This window comes from Giraffa tippelskirchi, chromosome X, assembly GCF_054371585.1.
Source record: "Giraffa tippelskirchi isolate mGirTip1 chromosome X, T2T-mGirTip1v1.2.pri, whole genome shotgun sequence".
In the NCBI taxonomy this organism is placed as follows: domain Eukaryota; kingdom Metazoa; phylum Chordata; class Mammalia; order Artiodactyla; family Giraffidae; genus Giraffa; species Giraffa tippelskirchi.
In genome coordinates, this window is record NC_137289.1 from 78,642,942 (window position 1) to 78,664,914 (window position 21,973).

A 21,973-nucleotide genomic window follows, 5' to 3' on the forward strand; every position below is an offset into this window, starting at 1 on the left:
GGATTGTCTACTTGACATTAAGCACCATGAGTTCTTTGTAAATTTTGGAGCTTAATCCTTTGTCAGTCATTTTGCAAATGCTTTCTCCTATTCTTCAGGTTGCCTTTTTATTTTGATTATGCTTTCCTTTGCTGTACAAAAGCTTTTAAGTTTAATTAGGTTCCATTTGTTTATTTTGTTTTTATTGCTATTACTCTAGGAGATAGCTCATAAAAGATACTGCGGCAATATATGTCAAAGAGTGTTCTGCTAACGTTTTCCTCTAAGACTTTTACAGTGTCCAGTCTTACATTTAGGTTTTTAATTCATTTTTAGTTTTTTTTTTTCATGCATAGTGTTAGAGAATATTCTCATTTTAATATATTACAAGTAGTTGTCCAGTTTTCCCAGCACCAATTATCAAAGAAGCTGTCATTCCTCAACATTTTATTATTGCATTGTTGTCATAAGTTAATTTCCTGTATTGGGTTTATTTCTGGCCTTTATACTCTACAACATTGATCTATATTTCTATTTTTGTGGCAGTATCACACTGTTTCCATTATTGAAACATTATTGTGTAGTCTGAAGTCAGAGAGCCTGATTCCTCCAGCTCTGTTTTTCTTTCTCAAGATTGTTTTGGTTATTCTAGTTTTTTGGCGTCTCTTACAAATATTAAATATTTATTCCAGTTCTATATAAATGTCATTAGTAATTTGATAAGTATTGTACTGAATCTGTAGGTTCACTTAGGTAGTATAGTAATTGTGCCATATTGGTACTTTTAATATAAGAACATTGTATATCTTTCTATCTGTGTATATTTTTTTCATCAGTGTCTTATAGTTTTCACAGTATATGTCTTTTGACTGCTAAGTAGGTTTATTCTTAGGTATTTTATTATTTTTGATGAGATGGTAAATGTGATTGCTTCATTAATTTCCTTTTCTGATGTCTCATTGCTAGCATATAGGAATCATTTTTTCCCCCTTACAGAGAACTCAATAAATCTTTTAAAATTGTAAATACGATTTTTCACTTTTTTGGCTTTGAACTCTACACTTTAAGTCTATTGCTTTTAGAATGAAATATAAACAACATATTATGTTCCTAAGTAGTCTAACCTTACCTATCTCTTCTCTCTCATTTAATCCTACCTTCTCTCTCACTTTCCATATTCCTAAGACACACACTTCTCATTTTTCCTTAAACATGTCAAACTAATTCTTGCCTTAGGGGCTTTGCACTTTGTGTTCCCTTTGTTTGGACTGTTCTTAATCAAAATTTTTGCTTTGAGATTTTCTTTAAGATGGTGGAGTAGATGGATGTGCATTCACCTCCTTCCGTGAGAACACCAAAATCACAACTAGCTGTTGAACAACCATTGACAGGAGGAAGCTGGAATCCACCAAAAAAAGATATCACAAGTCCAAAGACAAAGGGGAAGTGGTAATGAGATGGTAGGAGGGGCACAATCATGAAAAAATCAAATTTCATACCCATTGGGTGAGCAACTCACAAACTGGAGAACAATAACACCAAAGAACTTTTCCCACTGTTGTAAAGGTTCTGAGCCAAAAGTAAGGCTTCCCAGCCTGGGGATCTGTCAAAGGGACTAGGAATGCCTAGGAAATCTGATTTTGAAACCTAACGGGCTTTGATTATAGGACTTCCACAGGACTGGGGGAAAGAGACTCCACCCTTAGACAACACAAGCAAAATCTTGCACACACCAGGACCTAGGGGAAAGGGCCAGTGACCCCACAGGAGACTGAACCATTACCTGCTAGTAGTGGTTGGAGAGTTCTCTGAGGAATCATGGGTGGGCAGTAGCTTGCTGTGGGGTTGGGGTGACTCACAGCAGCCATCCTGGGGGGTGCCCCTTGGTATATTCCCCTTTGGAGATCATCATTAGCCCTACCTAAAGCTTGTGAACTCCAGAACTGGATTATCTCAGGTCAAACAAGTAACAGAGAGGGGGCACACTCATCAGGAGACAATCAGATTAAAGTTTTACTGAGCATGGTCCTGCCCACGAGAGCATGACACAGATTTTCCCATATCCAGTCCCTCCCATCAGGAAGCTTGCACAAGCATCTTAGTCTCGTTCACCAGAGGGCAGACAGAAGAATCAAAAAGAATGACAACACTGCAGGCTCCAGAATGAAAATAACAATCACAGAAAGTTAATTAAAATGAAAAGGCAGAAGATATTTCCCAGGTGAATGGACAAGATAAAACCCCAGAAAAACCTGATTCCAGATCTACAAAAATAGGAGATAGGCAACTTTCCAGCAAAAAGATTTCAGAATAATAATAGTGAAGATGATCCAATATCTTGGAAAAAGGATAATGGCGATGCAAGAAATGTTTATTGAAGAACTAAAGAACAAACATAGATGAACACTATGCTAGAAGGAATCAATAGCAAAATAATTGAGGCAGACAAATGGGCAGGTGACCTGGAAGACAGAATGTTGGAAATTGCTGCCTCAAAAGGGAATATAGAAAAAAGAATGAAAATAAATGAAGACAATCTAAGAGACTTCTGGGATTATATTAAATGCACCAACATTCACATTATAGAGGTCCCAGAAGGAGAAGAGAGAAAGGACCTGAAAAAAATGTTTGTAGGATTAATAGCTGAAAACTTTCCAAACATGGGAAAGGAAATAGTTAACCAAGTCCAAGAAGTGGAGAGGGTCCAAAGAAGGATAAACCCAAGGAGGAACACATTGAGACACATAGTAATCAAACAGACAAAAAATGAAGATGAAGATAATCTATTAAAATCAACAAGGGAAAAATAACAAATCCAAAGGAACTCCAATAAGTTTATCAGCTGATTTCTCAACAGAAACTCTACAAGCCAGAAGTGAAATGGCATGATATATTTAAAGTGATGAGAGGGAAGAACCTACAGTCAAGAATATTCTACCTAACAAGTCTCCTGTCCAGATTTGACAGAGAAGTCAAAAATGCTCCAGACAAGCAAAAGTTAAGAGAAGTCAACACCATCAAACCAGCTTTAAAACAAATACTAAAGGAACTTCTCTAAGCAGGAAACACAAGAGAAGGAAAAGACCTCCAAAAATAAACCCAAAGCAATTAAGAAAATAGTAGTAAGATTATGCATATTGGTAATTATATTAAATGTAAATAGATTAAATTCACCAACGAAAAGACATAAATTGGCAGGTTGAATACAAAAACAAGACTTGTATATATGCAGCATGAAAGAGACCCACCTCATACCTAGGATGATTACAGAATGAAAGTAAGGGAATGGGACAAGGTATTTTAATGCAAATGGAAATCAGAAGAAATCTGGAGTAACAATACTCATTTCAGACAAAATAGACTTTAAAACAAATACTATTATAAGAGACAAAGAAAAACACTACATAATGATCAAGGGTTCAATCGAAGAAGAAGATATAACAATTATATATATATATATATATACCTGACATAGAAGCATCTCAATATGAAATGCAAATACTTATAATCAAAAATGAAAATATAAACAGTAACACAAATAATAGTGGAGGACTTCATTATTCCACTTTCATCAAAGGACAGATATTCATGCAGAAAATTAATAAGGAAACACAGACCTTAAATGACACTTTAAACAAGATGGACTTAATTGATATTTATAGAATATTCTATCAAAAATCAGCAGACTGCACATTTTTCTCAAGTGCACACAGAACATTCTCCAGGATTGATTACATGTGGGGCAACTTGGGAAATTTAAGTAATTTGAAATCATATCAAGCACCTTTTCTGATCACAACATAATGAGATTAGAAATAAACTACAAGAAAAAAAATCTATAAAAACACAGACACATGGGGGATAAGGAATATACTACTAAACAAGGAATGGATCATTGACGATATAAAAAAGAAAGTGAAAAAATACCTAGAGAAAATTACAATGAATGCACAAAGGTCCAAAACCTATGGGATGCGACAAAAGCAGTTTTAAGAGGGAAGTTTATAGCAATAAAATCTTACATCAAGAAACAAGAAAGATCTCAAACAAACTAATCTTACAACAAAACAACTAGAGAAAGAAGAAAAAATAATACCTTAAGTTAATATTAGGAAATAAATCATTAGGATCAGAGCAGAAATACATGAAATAGAGACAAAGAAAACAATAGCAAAGGTCAACAAAACTAAAAGCTGATTTTTCGAAAAGATAAACCAAATTGATTAACCTTTAGCCAGACTCGTCATGAAAAAAAGTGAGATGACTCAAATCAATAAACTTAGAAATGAAAAAGAAGAAGCTATGACTGACTTCACAGAAATGCAAAAGTCCGTAAGAGACCACTGTGAACAACTGTATGCTAATCAAACCAACAATTTGGGAGAAATGGACAAATTCTTAGAAAGCTGCAGTTTTCCAAGACTGAACAAGGAAGAAATAGAAAATATGAGCAGTTAAATCAAAAGCACTAAAGTTGAAACCATGAGTAAAAAACTCCCAACAAACAAAACTCCAGGAGCTGATGGCTTAAGGGGAAAATTCTATCAAACATATAGAGAAAAGTTAGCACCTATCTTTCTGAAACACTTTCAAAATGTTACAGTGGAAGAACAACTTCCAAACTCATGCTATGATGTCACCATCACCTTGATATCAAAATCAAACAAAGATACTACACACACACACACACACACACACACACAATTACAAAGCAATAAAGAATCTGCTTGGAATGCAAGAGACCTGGGCTTGATTCCTGGGTTGGGAAGATCACCTGAAGAAGGGAAAAGCTACCCACTCCAGTATTCTGGCCTGGAAAATTCCATGGACTATATAGTCCGTGGGGTTGCAAAGAGTCAGACACGACTGAGAGTCTTTCACTTTACAACACTGATGAAGATAGATGAAAAAATCTTCAACAAAATACTAGATATCTGAATCTAGCAATTCATTAAAAATATCATACACCATGATAAGTGAGATTTATCCCAGGGATGCAGGGATTTTTCACTATCTGCAAACCAATCAACGTGATGCACCTCATCAACAAATTAAAGAATAAAAACCATATTACCATCTGAATAGATTCAGAAAATACTCTTGACAAAACTCACCAAACATTTATGATTAAAATTCTCAAGAAAGTGGGCATAGAGGAAACATATCTCAACAAAATAGGCCATATAAGACAAGCCTATGGGCTTCCCAGGTTGTACTAGTGGTAAAATACCTGGCTGCCAATGAAGGAGACATAAGAGATGCAGGTTCAAGCCCTGAGTTGGGAATATCCCCTGAAAGAGGGCATGGTAATCCACTCCAATTTTTGCTTTTTTTCCTGGAGTATTCCATGGATTCCCTGGCAGACTACAGTCCACGGAGTCACAAAGAGTTGGACACGACTGAAGTGACTTAACAGAAGCAGAAGATATTAAGAAGAGGTGGCAAGAATACACAGAAGAACTGTACAAAAAAGATCTATATGACCCAGATAATCATGATGGCGTGATCACACACCTAGAGCCAGACATCCTGCAATGTGAAGTCAAGTGGGCCTTAGAAAACATCACTACAAAAAAAGCTAGTAGAGGTGATGGAATTCCAGTTGAGCTATTTCACATCCTCAAAGATGATGCTGTGAAAATGCTGCACTCAATATGCCAGCACAAAGATGATGCCGTGAAAGTGCTGCACTCAATATGCCAGCAAATTTAGAAAATTCAGCAGTGGCCACAGGATTGGAAAAGGTCAGTTTTCATTCCAATCCCAAAGAAAGGCAATGCCAAAGAATGCTCGAACTACCACACAATTGCACTCATCTCACACGCTAGTAAAGTAATGCTCAAAATTCTCCAAGCCAGGATTCAGCAATATGTTAACCATGAACTTCCAGATGTTCAAGCTGCTTTTAGAAAAGGCAGAGGAACCAGAGATCAAATTGTCAACATCTGCTGGAGCATCGAAAAAACAGGAGAGTTCCAGAAAAAACATCTATTTCTGCTTTATTGACTATACCAAAGCCTTTGACTGTGTGGATCGCAATAAACTGTGGAAAATTCTGAAAGAGATGGGAATACCAGACCATCTGACCTGTCTATTGAGAAACGTGTATGCAGGTCAGGAAGCAACAGTTAGAACTGGACATAGAACAACAGACTGGTTCCAAATAGGAAAAGGAGTACGTTAAGGCTGTATATTGTCACCCCGCTTATTTAAGTTATATGCAGAGTACATCATGAGAAACGCTGGGCTGGAAGAAACACAAGCTGGAATCAAGATTGCTGGGAGAAATATCAATAACCTCAGATATGCAGATGACACCACCCTTATGGCAGAAAGTGAAGAAGAGTTAAGAGCCTCTTGATGAAAGTGAAAGAGGAGAGTGAAAAAGTTGGCTTAAAGCTCAACATTCAGAAAACTCAGATTATGGCATCTGGTCCCATCACTTCATAGGTAATAGATGAGGAAACAGTGGGAACAGTGGCAGACTTTATATTTTTGGGCTCGAAATCACTGCAGATGGTGATTGCAGCCATGAAATTAAAAGACACTTACTCCTTGGAAGAAAGGTTATGGCCAACCTAGATAGCATATTTAAAAGCAAAGACATTACTTTGCCAACAAATGTCCGTCTAGTCAAGGCTATGTTTTTTCCAGTGGTCATGTATGGATGTGAGAGTTGGATGGTGAAGAAAGCTGAGAGCCGCAGAATTTATGCTTTTGAACTGTGGTCTTGGGGAAGATTTCTGAGAGTCCCTTGGACTGAAAGAAGATCCAACCAGTCCAGCCTAAAGGAGATCAGTCCTGGTGGTTCATTGGAAGGACTGATGTTGACCCTCAAACTCCAATACTTCAGTCATTTCATGCAAATAGTTGACTCATTGGAAAAGACCCTAATGCTAGGAAAGATTGGAGGCAGGAGGAGAAGGGGGCGACAGAGGATGAAATGGCTGGATGGCATCACTGACTCGATGGACATGGGTTTGGGTAGACTCTGGGAGTTGGTGATGGACAGGGAGGCCTGGCATGCTGCGATTCATGAGGTCGCAAAGAGTCCGACATGACTGAGTGACGGAACGGAACTGAAGTGACTTAGCACACACACACATGACAAGCCTACAGCTAACATCATCATCAATGATGAAAAGCTGAAAGTCTTTCCTCTAAAATGAGGAACAAAACAAGGATGTCCAGTCTCACGACTTTTATTCAACATTATTTTGGAAGTCCTAGGTACAGCAATCAGAGAAGGAATATAAGAAAAAGGAGTCTAAGTTGGGAAAACGAAGCTAAACTGTCACTGTTTACAGATGACATGATAGAACATACAGAAGATCCTGACCATGCTACCAGAAAAATATTAGAATGCATCAGTGAATTTGGTAACATTCTAGGTCACAAAATCAACACACAGAAATCTGTTGCATTTCTATGCACAAACAATGAAAGATCAGAAAGGGAAATTCAAGAAGCATTTCCATTTACTATCACATGAAAAAAATAAAAACCTAGAAATAGCCTATCTGAGGAGACAAAAACCCTGTACTGTGAAAACTAAAAGATGTTGATAAAGAAAACATAAACATATTGAGAGATATACCATGTTTGTGGATTGGAAGATTCAATATTGTCAAAATGAATATACACTACCCAATGCAATTTGCAGATTCAATGCAAACCCTATGAAATTACCAACAGTATGTTTCACAGAACTAGAACAAATAAGCTTTATATTTGTATGGAGGCACCAAATATCCCAAATAGCTAAAACAATTTTGAGAAGCAAAAGTGGAGTTGCAGGAATCATGCTCCCTGGATTCAGACTGTGCTACAAAGCTACAGTCATCAAAGCAGTATGGTACTGGCATGAAAATAGAAATATGAATCAGTGGAACAGGATAGAAAACCCGTAAGTATTGCCAATTAATCTATGACAAAGGAAGCAAGACTACACAATGTTGTAAAGACAGTCTCTTCAGCAAATTGTTCTGTGAAAACTAGAGAGCTACATGTTAAAAAATGAAATTATATCATGATTTAACATCATATACAAAAAATAAGCTCAAAATTGATTAAAGACCTAAACTACAAAACTCCTAGGGGAAAATAGGCAGAACACTCAGACATAAATTGCAGCAATATCTTTTTTGATCTGCCTACCAGAATAATGGAAATAAAGAGAAAAATAAACAAATAGGATCTATTTAAACTCAAAAGTTTTGCACAGTAAAGGCAACAGTATAGAAAAAGAAAAGACAACCCCCAGATAGGGGTAAAATATTTGCAAATGTGAATGATAAGAGATTAGTCTCCAAAATTGACAGACAGACCATGATGCTTAACAGCATCAAAGAAAACAACCCAATCAAAAGTGCGCAGAAGACCTAAATAGACATTTATTCAAAGAAGACATACAGATGCCCAAGAGGCACATGAAAAAATGTTCAACATCATTAATTAGAAAAATGCGAATCCAGACTACAATGAGATAACACCTCACATCAGCCAGAATGACTAGGATCAAAAAATCCACAAAAGTAAATGCTGGATAAGAGGTAGAGAGAAGGAAAACTTCCTACACTGTTGGTGGATGTGTAAACTGGTAAGGACACAATGAAGAACAGTATGGAAGGTCCTTAAAAAACTAAAAATAAAGCTACCGTGTGTGTGTGCATGCTAAGTTGTTTCAGTTGTGTCCAACTCTGTATGACTCTAGACTGCAGCCCTCCAGGCTCCTCTCTCCATGGGATTCTCTTCAGGCAAGAGTACCAGAGTGGGTTGCTGTGCCTTCCTCTAGGGGATCTTCCCAACCTAGGGAGCTACCATATGACTCTGCGGTTCCACTTCTGGGCATATATTCAGAGAAAAACATGATCTGAAAGGATATATGCACTTCAATGTTCATTGAAGCACTGTATAAAATAGCCAAGCCATGGAAGCAACATAAGCTTCCATTGACAGATGAATGGATAAAGAAGATGTGGTACATTTATACAATGGAATATTACTCCACCATTGAAAAGAATGAAATAATGCCATTTGCATCAATATGATGTGCTGCAGCCAGTGCAGCAGGTAGGGATTGAAAGTGGTTGATGCACAGTTTCGGAAAAATAAACTAAAGACAGAATTAAAGTTTTAAACATGGGACTGGGGAACTCAAGACCTCTTGGATCAAGGACCCTCTTTCTTGGAGCCACATCACTTTTATTTAATCTCTTGACAAGCAGAAAGTATCTGTTGTGCTATGATGAAGTCAGCCTCCTGTGTCCCTTGTCATGTCTCCCATTTTATTGATTACTTTAAACTATCTTTGTTATTTTCTTGCACTAGGGCTATCACCTAGATGGAGGTCATAGATCCACATATGCCTTGGGAAAACATCTTAGTGTGTGCACAAGCAACGTTCTGATCTTGTGCTGACCTGGTGTTCCAAGGTTCACAAGATGTTTTTCCTTAGCTTAGGAGGGTTTGAGGACCCCAACTAATCAACCCAATGTACTTTTATTTGGTTTATGGTGTATTGCCATATTTTGCTTTTATTCTTTTCCCATGGCTTAGCCAGAGCAACAGGCGGCTGACTATTAACCCCTGCATGGCTGGACCTAGAGATTCTCATATTGAGTGAAGTAAGTCAACAGAGAAGTAGAAATATCATATGACATATCTTTCATGTGTAATCTAAAAAAAAAAAAAAACAATACATATGGGAGGCGGTCCTAAGATGGCGGAGGAATAGGATGGGGAGACGACTTTCTCTCCCACAAACTCACCAAAAGAACATTTAGACGCTGAGCAAATTCCACAAAACAACTTCTGAATGTTGGCAGGGGACATCAGACACACAGAAAGGCAGATCATAGTCTTCGAAAGGAGGTAGGACAAAATATAAAAGATAAAAAGAGAGAAAAAAAGAGGTAGGGATGGAGATCCGTCCCAGGAAGGGAGTCTTAAAAAAGAGAGAAGTTTCCAAACACCAGGAAACACTCTCTCCGGCGAGTCTGTGGCGAGCCTTGGAATCGCAAAGGGCAAAATAACTGGGAGGAAAAATAAATAAATAATTAAAACCCTCTGTTTACGTACCTAACAGCAAATCCCAGTGGACACCACAGCGCAGATGCGTGCACGCCCAACTAGCAAGTGGGGGCTGGGCAGGGAGGGGCGGGCTGCATTGTTTTGGGTTAGAACTGAGCCTGAATGCCCCACGGGCAATCTGAGGGAACTAGATTGAGACAGCAACCTAGACCGTGGGATAGCTTCCCCGTGAAAAGTCTTAACCTAAGATACTGCCGGGCCCGCTCACAGAACAAAGGACTGAGCAGAGTAAACTGGACATGGACCAGCCGATCCCCAGAAGGAGACAGGCAAGGGAGGGCAGTAAGAGCCGGAAGGGTGGAATCGAGGCCCCAGAGAGGCATTCTATACCAAACTGAAAACAGACCTAGCTGCTAACCAGGACTGCTTGGGACTCTGGACGGTCAACACCCGCCGAGAGGGTCACAGCCAGAGATCATCTCCCCAGGGGAGAGCACGGCATGCCTGGGAAACTGCGTCCATTGTACACCCAGAAAACTGAGCGGCTGGGACAGAGGAAGGGAAAAAGACGCAGCCCCCGACCGCGCTAACCAAAAACCTGGTCACTGGAGCTACTTGGACCTGGGAAGGGCACAAAACCCAGGCTCAACCAAGTCTGCGCCTTTGTGAAGTACCCGGGAACCAGAACCTGAGTGGCTTAGACCTGGGAAGTACAGGCGACCCCAGGGGTCGCTTCAGACAGTTCTCGGCAGGGCAACCTAGAGCCTGAGCAGTGTAGACTGGGAAAGCACACACGCCATGAGTGGGGAAAATCCAGTGTGGCCGAAACTCTGTGAGCACAAGCCAGTGAGATTTGTTTACAGTGTTCCTCCCTCCCCACAGAACGACTGAACAAGTGAGACTAAAAAAAAAAGTGACCATCACCGCCCTCCTTGTGTCAGGGCAGAAACTAGACACTGAAGAGACGAGCAAACAGAAGAAGCTAAAAGAAACAGAAGAAATTGCTTTGGAATTGACAGATGCAACAGATTAAACTATGTAATTAGCACCGATTACATAGGAAGAGGCCTAGAGATCATGAGAAGTACAAGCTGGACCAAGGAACTATCTAAAAATGAACTGACCCCACACAGTCCATAACAGCTCGAGAGAAAGTCAGAGATATATTTTTAACAGTATCATTTTTTACATTTTTAAAACTGTTTTATTATCTTTTTGTTTATTTTTTAAAAATTTTATTTTATTTTCTTATTTTATTTTTATTTTTAAGTCCCCTATTACTCCTTCAATTTTCATTTTGATAACGTACTATTACCTTGCAAAAAAAAAAGACCCTATTTTTATTTCATTTTTTTTCTTTCTTTAAGACATTATTTTAAAAGTAAACTTCATTTATATATATTTTATAATTTGTGTGACTTTGGTGGGTTATTTTTCTTTCTTTTATTTTCTTTTTTCTTTCTTTCTCATTTTCTTTTCTTTTTTCTTCTCTTTTCTTTCTCCTTTTTTAATATGTTATTTTTGAGAACCTAACCTCTACTCTAAATTTTTAATCTTTGCTTCTTAATATTTGTTATCAACTTTATATCTTCAAGAACCCAATCTTCTGGACCCATTTTTACTTCGGAACAAGATCACTGGCTTGATTTCTCTCTCCCCCTTTTAACTCTCCTTTTTCTCCACCAAGTTGCCTCCATCTCCCCACTCCCCTTTTTCATCTCTACCCAATTCTGTGAACCTCTTTGTGTGTTCCAGTCTGTGGAGAACACTTAGAGAACTGATTACTGGCTGTATCTGTCTCTCCCCTTTGGGTTCCCTCTTTTCTCCTGCTGGCCACCTCTGTCTCTTTCCTGCATCTTCTCCTCTCTGTGTAACTCCATGAACATCTCTGAGATATCCAGACGGTGGAGAGCTCACAGGGAAGTGATTACTGGCTAGCTTGCTCTCTCCCCTTTTGATTCCCCTCTTATCCTCCTGGCCACCTCTAACTCCCTCCTCCCTCTTCTCTTCTGCATGTAACTCTGTGAACCTCTCCGGGTGTCCCTCACTGCAGAGAAACCTTTCATCATTAACCTAGATGTTTTATCATCAGTGCTGTATAGATGGAGAAGTCGTGAGGCTACTGTAAGAATAAGAGTGAAAACCAGAGACAGGAGACTTAAGTCCAAATCTTGAGAACACCAAAGAGCTCCTGAATCCAGGAAGCATTAAACGATAGGAGCTCATTAAACGCCTCCATACATACACTGAAACCAAGCACCACCCAAGGGCCAACAAGTTCCAGAGTAAGATATACCACGCAAATTCTCCAGGAACACAAGAACATAGCCCTGAACTTCAACATACAGGCTGCTCAAAGTCACACCAAACCCATTGACATCTCAAAACTCATTACTGGACACTTCGTTGCACTCCAGAGAGAAGAAATCAAGCTCAACCCACCAGAATACTGACACAAGCTTCCCCAACCAGGAAACCTTGACAATCCACCCGTCTAACCCCACCCACAGCGAGGAACCTCCACAATAAAGAGGAATCACAAACTGCCAGAAAACAGAAAGGCCATCCCAAACACAGTAATATAAACAAGACAAAAAGGTTCTACTGAGATGGATGAAACTGGAGCCCATTATACAGAGTGAAGTAAGCCAGAAAGAAAAACAACAATACAGTATACTAATGCATATATATGGAATTTGAAAGATGGTAACGATAACCCTACATGCGAGACAGAATAAGAGACACAGATGCATGGAACAATTTTATGGATTCTGAGGGAGAAGGTGAGGGTGGGACGTTCTGGGAGAATGGCATTGAGACATGTGTATTGTCATATGTGAAACAGAGCACCATTCCATGTTCGATGCATGTGACAAGGGCTCAGGGCCGGGGCAATGGGATGATCCAGAAGGATGGGATGGGGAGGGAGGTGGGTGGGGGGTCCGGGAAGGGGAACACATGTAAACCCATGGCTGATTCATGTCAATGTATGGCAAAAACTATTACAATATTGTAAAGTAATTAGCCCCCAACTAAAATAAATAAATTTATAAAAAAAAAAAAAAAAAGGCAGAGAAATACCCAGCAGGTAAAGGAACAGGATAAATGCCCTCTAAATCAAACAAAAGAGGAAGAGATAGGGAATCTACCTGGTAAAGAATTCCAAATAATGATAGTGAAAATGATCCAAAATCTGGAAAACAAATTGGAGTTACAGATTAATAACCTGGAGACAAGGATCAAGAAAATGCAAGAAAGATTTACAAGGACTTAGAAGAAATTAAAAAAAAAAGAGTAATTATATAGTGAATAATGCAATAAATGAGATCAAAAACAGTCTGGAGGGAAACAACAGTAGAATAATGGAGGCAGAAGATAGGATAAGTGAGATAGAATGATAGAAATAAATGAAACAGAGAGGAAAAAAGAATTAAAAGAAATGAGGACAACCTTAGATACCTCTGGGACAATGTTAAATGCACCAACATGCGAATCATTAGAGTCTCAGAAGAAGAAGACAAAAAGAAAGACCATGAGAAAACACTCGAGGAGATAATAGTTGAAAACTTCCATAAAGAGGGGAAGGAAATAATCACCCAAGTCCAAGAAACCCAGAGAGTCCCACACAGGATAAACCTAAGACAAAATACACCAAGACACATAATAATCAAATTAGCAAAGATCAAACACAAAGAACAAATATTAAAAGAAGCAAGGGAAAAACAACAAATAACACACAAGGGGATTCCCATAAGGATAACAGCTGATCTTTCAATAGAAACTCTTCAGGCCAGAAGGGAATGGCAGGACATACTCAAAGTGATGAAAGAAAATAATCTACAGCCCAGATTACTGTATCATGCAAGAATCTCATTCAAATATGAAGGAGAAATCAAAAGCTTTACAGACAAGCAAAAGCTCAGAGAATTCAGCACCACAAAACAAGCTCTCCAACAAATGCTAAAGGATCTTCTCTAGACTGGAAACACAGAAAGGGTGTAAAATCTCGAATCCAAAACAACAAAGTAAATGGCAATGGGATCATACTTATCAAGAATTACCTTAAATGTAAATGGGTTGAATGCCTTAACCAAAAGAAAAAGACTGGCTGAATGGATACAAAAACAAGACCCCTATAAAACATAGACCCACCTCAAAACAAGGGACACATACAGACTGAAAGTGAAGGGCTGGGAAAAGATATTTCATGAAAATAGAGACCAAAAGAAAGAAGGAGTAGCAATACTCATATCAGACAAATTAGACTTTATTTATTTATTTTCTTAAAGATATTTATTTATTTTAGTTGGGCCAATCACTTTACAATATTGTAGTAGTTTTTGCCATGACATGAATTGACATGAATCAGTCATGGGTCTACATGTGTTCCCCTTCCTGGACACCCCTTCCACCTCCCTCCCCATCCCATCCCTCTGGGTCATCCCATTGCCCCAGCCCTGAGCTATTGTCTCATGCATCAAGCATGGAATGGTGTTAAAAATATGGAATGCTTCACGAATCTGCATGTCATCCTTGCGCAGGGGCCATGCTAATCTTCTCTGTATCGTTCCAATTTTAGTATATGTGCTGCCGAAGCGAGCACCAAAATAGACTTTAAAACAAAGGTGGTGGAAAGAGACAAAGATGGAAACTACATAATGATCAAAGGATCAATGCAAGAAGAAGATATAACAATTATAAATATATATGCACCCAATATAGGAGCATCACAATATGTAAGCCAAATGCTAACAAGTATGAAAGGGGAAATTAACAATAACACAATAACAGTGGCAGACGTTAATAACCCACTCACACCTATGGACAAATCAACTAAACAGAAAATTAGCAAGGAAACACAAACTTTAAATGATACAATAGACAAGTTAGACCTAATTGATATCTATAGGTCATTTCACCCCCAAACAATGAATTTCACCTTTTTCTCAAGTGCACACGGAACCTTCTCCAGAATAGATCACATCCTGAGCCATAAATCTAGTCATTGTAAATTCAAAAAAATTGAAATCATTCCAAGCGTCTTTTCTGACCACAATGCAGTAAGGTTAGATGTCAATTACAGGAGAAAAAGAATTAAAAACTCCAACATATGGAGGCTGAACAACACACTGCTGAATGACCAACAAATCACAGAAAAAATAAAAGAAAAAGAAATCAAAATATGCATAGAAACGAATGAAAATGAAAACACAACAACCCCAAACCTATGGGACACTCTAAAAGCAGTGCTATGGGGGAGATTCATAGCAATACAAGCTCACCTCATGAAACAAGAAAAAAACCAAATAAATAACCTAACTCTACACCTAAAGCAACTAGAAAAGGAAGAAATGAACCCCAGGGTTAGTAGAAGGAAAGAAATCTTAAAAATTAGGGCAGAAATAAACACAAAAGAAACAGAAGAGACCGTAGCAAAAATCAACAAATCCAAAAGCTGGTTCTTTGAGAAGATAAATAAAATTGACAAGCCATTAGCCAGACTCATCAAGAAACAAAGGGAAAAGAATCAAATCAACAAAATTAGAAATGAAAATGGAGAGATCACAGGAGACAACACAGAAATAGAAATGATCATAAGAGACTAGTATCATCAACTATATGCAAATAAATTGGACAACTTGGAAGAAACGGATAAATTCTTAGAAAAGTACGACTTCCCAAAACTGAACAAGCAAGAAATAGAAAATCTCAACAGACCCACCACAAGCACAGAAATTGAGACTGTAATCAGAAATCATCAAGGAAACAAAAGCCCAGGGCCAGATGGATCCACAGCTGAATTCTACCAAAAAATTAGAGAAGAGCTAACACCTAGGCTACTCAAACTCTTCCAGAAAATTGCAGAGGAAGGTAGACTTCCAAATTAATTCTATGAGGCCACCATCACCCTAATATCAAAACCTGACAAAGATGCCACATAAAAAGAAAACTACAGGCCAATATCACTGATGAACATAGATGCAAAAATCCTTAACAAATTCCTAGGAAACAGAATCCAACAACATATTAAAAAGATCATACATCATGACCAAGTAGGCTTTATCCCAGGGACGCAATTATTCTTCAATATCCGCAAATCAATCAATGTAATACACCACATAAACAAATTGAAAAATAAAAACCATATGATTATTTCAATAAATGCAGAGAAAGCCTTTGACAAAATTCAACATCCATTTATGATAAAAATCCTCAAAAAAGCAGGAATAGAAGGAATATACCTCAACCTAATAAAAGCTATATATGACAAACCCACAGCAAACATTATACTAAATGGTGAAAAACTGAAAGTGTTTCCCCTAAAATCAGGAACAAGACAAGGGTGCCCACTCTCCCCACTACTATTCAACATAGTTTTGGAAGTTTTGGCCACAGCAATCAGAGCAGAAAAAGAAATAAAAGGAATCCTGATTGGAAAAGAAGAAGTAAAACTCTCACTGTTTGCAGATGACATGATCCTCTACATAGAAAACCTTAAAGACTCCACCAGAAAATTACTAGAGCTAATCAACGAATATAGTAAAGTTTCAGGATAAAAAATTAACACACAGAAATCCCTTGCATTCCTATACACTAACAATGAGAAAACAGAAAGAGAAATTAAGGAAACAATTCCATTCACCATCCCAATGAAAAGAATAAAATACTTAGGAATATATCTACCTAAAGAAAGAAAAGACCTATATATACAGAACTATAAAACACTGGTGAAAGAAATCAAAGAGGACACAAATAGATGGAGAAACATACTGTGTTCATGGATCAGAAGAACCAATATAGTGAAAATGAGTATACTACCCAAAGCAATCTCTAAATTCAATGCAATCCCTATCAAGCTTCCAATGGTACTCTTCAGAGAACTAGAACAAATATTTTCACAATTTGTATGGAAATACAAAAAACCTCGAATAGCCAAAGCAATCTTGAGATAGAAGAATGGAACTGGAGGAATCAACCTGCCTGACTTCAGGCTCTACTACAAAGCCACAGTCATCAAGACAGTATGGTACTGGCACAAGGACAGAAATATAGAACAATGGAAAAAAATAGAAACACCAGAGATAAATCCACGCACCTATGGACAGCTTATCTTTGACAAAGGAGGCAAGAATATACAATGAAGAAAAAACAATCTCTTTCACAAGCGGTGCTGGCAAAATTGGTTAACCACTTGTAAAAGAATGAAGCTAGAACACTTTTTAACACCATACACAAAAATAAACTCAAAATGGATTAAAGATCTAAATGTAAGACCAGAAACTATAAAACTCCTAGAGCAAAATATAGGCAAAACACTCTCCGACATAAACCACAGCAGGATCCTCTATGGCCCACCTCCAAGAATATTGGAAATAAAAGCAAAAATAAACAAATGGGACCTAATTAAAATTAAAAGCTTTTTCACAACAAAGGAGACTATAAGCAAGGTGAAAAGACAGCCTTCAGAATGGGAGAAAATAATAGCAAAGGAAGCAATGGACAAACAGTTAATCTCAAAAACATACAAGCAACTCCTGCAGCTCAATTCCAGAAAAATAAACGACCCGATCAAAAAATGGGCCCAAGAACTAAACAGACATTTCTCCAAAGAAGACAGTGATGCCTAACAAACACACGAAAAGATGCTCAACGTCACTAATTATCAGAGAAATGCAAATCAAAACCACAATGAGGTACCATTTCACTCCCGTCAGAATGGCTGCTATCCAAAAGTCTACAAACAATAAATGCTGGAGAGGGTATGGAGAAAAGGGACCCCTCTTACACTGTTGGTGGTCATTCAAACTAGTATAGCCACTATGGAGAACAGTGTGGAGATTCCTTAAAAAACTGGAAATAGAACTGCCATATGACCCAGCAATCCCACTGCTGGGCATACACACCGAGGAAACCAGAATTGAAAGAGACAGGTGTACCCCAATGTTCATCGCAGCACTGTTTATAATATCTAGGATATGGAAGCAACCTAGATGCCCATCAGCTGATGAATGGATAAGGAAGCTGTGGTACATATACACAATGGAATATTACTCAGCCACTAAAAAGAATACATTCGAATCAGTTCTAATGAGGTGGATGAAACTGGAGCCTATTATACTGAGTGAAGTAAGCCAGAAAAAAAAAAAAACACCAATACAGTATACTAACACATATATATGGTATTTAGTCAATCAGTGAAGATAACCCTGTATCCGAGACATCAAAAGAGACACAGATAAATAGAACATTATTATGGACTCTATGGGGGAGGGTGAGGGCAGGATGATATTGGAGAATGGCATGGAAGCATGTAAATTATCATATGTGAAACAAATCGCCAGTCCTGGTTCAATTCATGATACAGGTCCCTCGGGGCTGGTGCACCAGGATGACCCGGAGGGATGAGATGGGGAGGGAGGTGGAAGCAGGGTTCTTGAAGGGGAAAACATGTACACTCATAGTGGATTCATGTCAATGTATGGCAAAACAAATAAAAAAAATAAAGAAAGAAAGAAAAAAAAACAATGCATATGAACTTACAAAAAAGAAACAAAATCCCAGACTTAGAGAATGAATTTATCATTGCTGGTGGTATTGATGGGGTAAAGGGAAAGTTAGAGATTTTGGAATGGATATGTACACACTGCTAACTGTGCTCAGTGTTAATGCGGGAGACTGGATGGGCAGGGAATTTGGGTGACAACGGATACATGTATGGCTAAGTCCCTTCACTGTTCATCTGACAATACATCATTGTTAATTGGCTATACTCAAAAACGAAATAAACTGTTATTTTAAAGAATATTCTTGTCAATGTATGGCAAAAACTATTACAATATTGTAAAGTAATTAGCCCCCAAGTAAAATAAATAAATTTATAAAAAAAAAAAAAAATAAAATGAAAAAAATCACCATAAAAAAAAAAAAAAAAAAAAAAAAAGAAAAAAAAAAAAAAAAAAAAAAATAAAGAATAGCTGTGCTTTGAAAACATTCTCTGCCAATCTAAAGTAGCTTTCAGCTTTCTCTCTCTGTGCCTGTTTTTGGCATTTTTCATGATCTGAAGTTTATCTAAATATTTTATTTATGTATGTCTGTCCATCCTTGAAAAATCAAAATTTCTTGTGAGCAGTTACCTTGTGCCTCTCCTTTTCTGTTGTGTTTAATTATCCACTATAAATCAGTGCTTAGCACACTGTAGGTGCTCAATATAAAATGTCAAATAAATTATAGATAAGCCACTGGCTTATGAATAATTCAAGAAAACACATATGTATTGCCTCATATTAAGTAGGGTGGAACTTATCATGTAATATCCAAACCAAAACTGTGGTCTCTGATTATGCTAAAGTGTAGTATTGATAACACTGACAATGACCTAATTAAAGTCTTAAATCAAAGCTATGGTATCCAAAGGCTGTAATTTGAAAGTTCATGCATGCATGATCAGTCATGTCCAGCCCGCCAAGCACCACAGTCCATGGGATTTTCCAGGCAAGAATACTGGAGTGGGCTGCCATTTCCTCCTTCAGAGGATCTTCTTGACACAGGATTGAACCCCTTTCTCCTGTGTCTCCTGCGTTGCAAGCAGATTCCTTACTGCTTGAGCCATCAGGGAAGCTTCTTAACCTAAAATCTCTCATTCTATTTCACTTTTGGATCTCTGAAATCTGTTTGATGTCCTAAACGTTTATATTTTTGAGAGAATTATCTCTCTAGGAATATATTATATTAAAGCTATTGCTGAAATTATTAAGAGTGAATTAAAATGGAGAATTACCCAATAACTTCTCAGCTAAAACCAACACTAAATCCAAAACTAGGTATCTCTGTTCTAGTCTAGTCATGTAAAACCAAAATTTTGTGATAGGGAAGACTAGTCTGAAGTGATCTTCTTTACTGTTGACACTAGTCCTGTCTCATATCTTACACTCAACAGGATTTTGCACAGGATTTTGAGTTCTTAGGCAGAGATAAAAGTTCAAGTTGAATCAGTCTCTCTTATCACATATTGTCAAGGATGTGTTCAAATGGCAACTTAGACCAGGCATTTGTTTGGCATGCCCAAAAGGATTAGTGTTTTGATGGCAAACAAAAAAAAACCTATGAGCATTTTTCCAGGTACAGACAGGATCTCCTAGCAGTTTTCAGAAAGAAAATATATGGTTGGCAGTTCTAGCCATTTCCTTTTGTTTAACCCAAGAAACTCCTGGAGTGACTTTCTCTACATTATTTATTCTAAAACATGTGATGACTAAGTATTGCTGACATAGTTGACTATGCCAAGAGTCTGTGCTTAGAATTGCTTAGAGCTTTTCAAGGACTGATTCAATCCCAAAGATCTCCCAGAAAAGCTAGGCCACTTATTTTACGTTTATTATTGACTCTATAAGGCTAAAAAACCCCAAGATTTTCTGTCCCATTCACCTATCTCTTGCTTTTTTAACCTGATATTTTTCACTCTTTTTCATTTGTTTATCTTTTTACCTTAATCTTTCTTAAGAAAAATAGTTTCTCTTCTGCTCCTTATTTAAACTTCTCCGTACTGTTGCTGCTTAGTTGCTTCAGTCATGTCCGACTCTGCGCAACCCTACGGACTTCAGCCTTCCAGGCTCCTCTGTCTATGTGATACTCTAGGCAAGAATACTAGAATTGGTTGCCATGCCCTCCCCCAGAGGATCTTCCAGACTCAGGGACTGAACCTGGGTCTCCTGCACTGCAGCAGATTCTTTAATGCTGAGCCACTAGGGAAGCCCAAACTTCTCCATAGGGCTGCTGCTGCTAAGTCACTTCAGTCGTGTCCGACTCTGTGCAACCCCATAGAAGGTAGCCCACCAGGCTCCCCCATCCCAGGGATTCTCCAGGCAAGAACACTGGAGTGGGTTGCCATTTCCTTCTCTTCTCCATAGGGCAGTGATAATCTAAATATAGTCAGTGTTTTGGTTTTTTTTTTTTTTTTTTGAGCTCCTACAATGTGCTCAGTAATGGGGAGCAGTATTGTATTATTTTTGAATTGTGCTCCTCAGAGTCCAAGGAGATTCCAAGGTATCATTTCAGAACCAACTTGAGAGTGAATTATAGAGGCTGAGTAGAAGGGGAAACATGTGGCTAAGTAAATAGAGTCATAACATCAATTCTGTTGAACTGGGGTAAGCCTATTTATTGCTGTTTTATGCATTGATCTTTTGTGCTAGATATTTTATTAAAGACAGAGATTCACTACTAACGAAACAGGTGCAATTCACTGATATTGTGGAAGGAGCACTGCAGCCAGACAAACCTTAGATCAAATTTTAGTTTGAGGTTTCTGTGGCCTAGAGTCTCTCTGTATATCCTTAGGTGAATTTATTTAAACTCTATTTGAACTTATTTAAACTTCATTTTTAAAGTTGGAAACAATAATATTTATCTCATATCATTTCTCATGGATTAAATGAAATAACATAAATAAATGCACCTTATAACAGCATCTGACACAAAGTAAGAAGTCAATACACGTTAGTTATCTAAATGCTATGGTGGAGAGAGAAAAAAAAAGTAAGCTAATATTCACATAAAGCTTATATTCTAAGTAGAACAAACAAATTAATATACATGAGACAATTAAAACCATTATTTTCAAAGATATTAAGCCATATAAATTTAAGTAATTAAATAAAATTTACACAGAAGATGTGCCTTAAATGACTTAAGTCTGTGGCTCCAGCCATTAGTATGCAGCTGAATGAGCTAGGGAGTTTTGAAAATAACTAGAACCCATCTCAATTCCTAGTAAACTTTTAATAAATGGTAGTTGTTATTATTTGATTAACCTATCTTTGAATATGTTCAAAAGTAAAATCAGAGTACATGTGATTTGAGCAGGAGCAAAGCTACCTGGATAAAATCTATTTTTTGTTTTATGTCTAATTGGGCATTTGCAATTAAAAACTTGTTCAATGACAAAATAACTGTATTGCTGAGA

At 37.7% G+C, this 21,973-nt stretch overlaps 1 non-coding gene across 1 annotated transcript; it reads right to left on the reverse strand.

Annotated features, from left to right (window-relative positions):
* Positions 1 to 14,507: 14,507 nt before the first annotated feature.
* On the reverse strand, positions 14,508 to 14,614 carry LOC145537326 (U6 spliceosomal RNA). Its single transcript, XR_014076346.1, has one exon. It is a non-coding gene; the product is annotated as a U6 spliceosomal RNA (small nuclear RNA).
* Positions 14,615 to 21,973: the final 7,359 nt, after the last annotated feature.